Consider the following 3,348-nt stretch of genomic DNA (forward strand, 5'->3'; position numbering starts at 1 on the left):
CAGAATGGATAAAAAAACAAAACCCATCAGTATGTTGCCTACAAGAAACTCATTTTAGATGCGAAGACACTTCCAGATTTAAAGTGAGGGGGTGGAAAACAATTTACCATGCTAATGGGCATCAGAAGAAAGCTGGGGTGGCAATCCTTATATCAGATCAATTAGATTTTAAGCCAAAGACTATAATAAGAGATGAGGAAGGACACTATATCCTACTCAAAGGGTCTGTCCAACAAGAAGATCCAACAATTTTAAATATCTATGCCCCTAACGTGGGAGCAGCCAACTATATCAACCAATTAATAACAAAATCAAAGAAACACATCAATAATAATACAATAATAGTAGGGGACTTTAACACTCCCCTCACTGAAATGGATAGATCATCCAATGCCCCTAACGTGGGAGCAGCCAACTATATCAACCAATTAATAACAAAATCAAAGAAACACATCAATATTAATAAAATAATAGTAGGGGACTTGAACACTCCCCTCACTTAAATGGACAGATCATCCAAGCCAAAGATCAACAAGGAAATAAAGGCCTTAAATGACACACTGGACCAGATGGACATCACAGATATATTCAGAACATTTCATCCCAAAGCAACAGAATACACATTCTTCTCTAGTGCACATGGAACCTTCTCCAGAATAGATCACATCCTGGGTCACAAATCAGGTCTCAACCGGTATCGAAAGATTAGGATCATTCCCTGCATATTTTCAGACCACAATGCTCTGAAGCTAGAACTCAATCACAAGAGGAAAGCTGGAAAGAACCCAAATACATGGAAACTAAACAGCATCCTTCTAAAGAATGAATGGGTCAACCAGGAAATTAAAGAAGAACTGAAAAAATTCATGGAAACAAATGATAATGAAAACACAACAGTTCAAAATCTGTGGGACACAGCAAAGGCAGTCCTGAGAGGAAAATATATAGTGGTACAAGACTTTCTCAAGAAACAAGAAAGGTCTCAAGTACACAACCTAACCCTACCCGTAAAGGAGCTGGAGAAAGAACAAGAAAGAAACCCTAAACCCAGCAGGAGAAGAGAAATCATAAAGATCAGAGCAGAAATCAATGAAATAGAAACCAAAAAAAACAATAGAAAAAAATCAATGAAACTAGGAGCTGGTTCTTTGAAAGAATCAACAAGATTGATAGACCCCTGGCCAGACTCATCAAAAAGAAAAGAGAAAGGACCCAAATAAATAAAATCATGAATGAAAGAGGAGAGATCACAACTAACACCAAAGAAATACAGACAATTATAAGAACATACTATGAGCAAATCTACGCCAACAAATTGGATAATCTGGAAGAAATGGATGCATTCCTAGAGACATATAAACTACCACAACTGAACCAGGAAGAAATAGAAAACCTGAACAGGCCCATAACCAGTAAGGAGATCAAAACAGTCATCAAAAATCTCCAAACAAACAAAAGCCCAGGGCCAGACGGCTTCCCAGGGGAATTCTACCAAACATTTAAAGAAGAAATAATTTCTATTCTCCCGAAACTGTTCCAAAAAATAGAAATGGAAGGAAAACTTCCAAACTCATTTTATGAGGCCAGCATCACCTTGATCCCAAAACCAGACACGGATCCCACCAAAAGAGAACTACAGACCAATATCCTTGATGAACACAGACGCAAAAATTCTCGCCAAAATACTAGCCAATAGGATTCAACAGTACATTAAAAGGATTGTTCACCACGATCAAGTGGGATTTATTCCAGGGCTGCAGGGTTGGTTCAACATCCACAAATCAATCAATGTGATACAACACATTAATAAAAGAAAGAACAAGAACCATATGATACTCTCAATAGATGCTGAAAAAGCATTTGACAAAGTGCAGCATCCCTTCCTGATCAAAACTCTTCAAAGTGTAGGGATAGAGGGCACATACCTCAATATTATCAAAGCCATCTATGAAAAACCCACCGCAAATATCATTCTCAATGGAGAAAAACTGAAAGCTTTTCCGCTAAGGTCAGGAACACGGCAGGGATGTCCATTATCACCACTGCTGTTCAACATAGTACTAGAAGTCCTAGCCTCAGCAATCAGACAACAAAAAGAAATTAAAGGCATCCAAATTGGTAAAGAAGAAGTAAAACTATCACTCTTCGCAGATGATATGATACTATATGTGGAAAACCCAAAAGACTCCACTCCAAAACTGCTAGAACTTGTACAGGAATTCAGTAAAGTGTCAGGATATAAAATCAATGCACAGAAATCAGTTGCATTTCTGTACACCAACAACAAGACTGAAGAAAGAGAAATTAAGGAGTCAATCCCATTTACAATTGCACCCAAAACTATAAGATACCTAGGAATAAACCTAACCAAAGAGGCTAAGAATCTATACACAGAAAATTATAAAGTACTCATGAAAGAAATTGAGGAAGACACCAAAAAAGGGAAAAATGTTCCATGCTCCTGGATTGGAAGAATAAATATTGTGAAAATGTCTATGCTACCTAAAGCAATCTACACATTTAATGCAATCCCTATCAAAATACCATCCATTTTTTTCAAAGAAATGGAACAAATAATCCTAAAATTTATATGGAACCAGAAAAGACCTCGAATAGCCAAAGGAATATTGAAAAACAAAGCCAAAGTTGGTGGCATCACAATTCCGGACTTCAAGCTCTATTATAAAGCTGTCATCATCAAGACAGCATGGTACTGGCACAAAAACAGACACATAGATCAGTGGAACAGAACAGAGAGCCCAGAAATCGACCCTCAACTCTAGGGTCAACTAATCTTCGACAAAGCAGGAGAGAATGTCCAATGGAAAAAAGACAGCCTCTTCAATAAATGGTGCTGGGAAAGTTGGACAGCCACATGCAGAAAAATGAAATTGGACCACTTCCTTCCACCACACAAGAAAATAGACTCCAAATGGATGAAGGACCTCAATGTGAGAAAGGAATCCATCAAAATCCTTGAGGAGAATGCAGGCAGCAACCTCTTCGACCTCAGCCGTAGCAACATCTTCCTAGGAACAACGGCAAAGGCAAGGGAAGCAGGGCAAAAATTAACTATTGGGATTTCATCAAGATCAAAAGCTTTTGCACAGCCAAGGAAACAGTTAACAAAACCAAAAGACAACTGACAGAATGGGAGAAGATATTTGCAAACGACATATCAGATAAAGGGCTAGTATCCAAAATCTATAAGGAACTTAGCAAACTCAACACCCAAAGAACAAACAATCCAATCAAGAAATGGGCAGAGGACATGAACAGACATTTCTGCAAAGAAGACATCCAGATGGCCAACAGACACATGAAAAAGTGCTCCACGTCATTCGGCAT

Source organism: Meles meles, unplaced genomic scaffold, assembly GCF_922984935.1.
Source record: "Meles meles unplaced genomic scaffold, mMelMel3.1 paternal haplotype, whole genome shotgun sequence".
Taxonomy (NCBI): Eukaryota; Metazoa; Chordata; class Mammalia; order Carnivora; family Mustelidae; genus Meles; species Meles meles.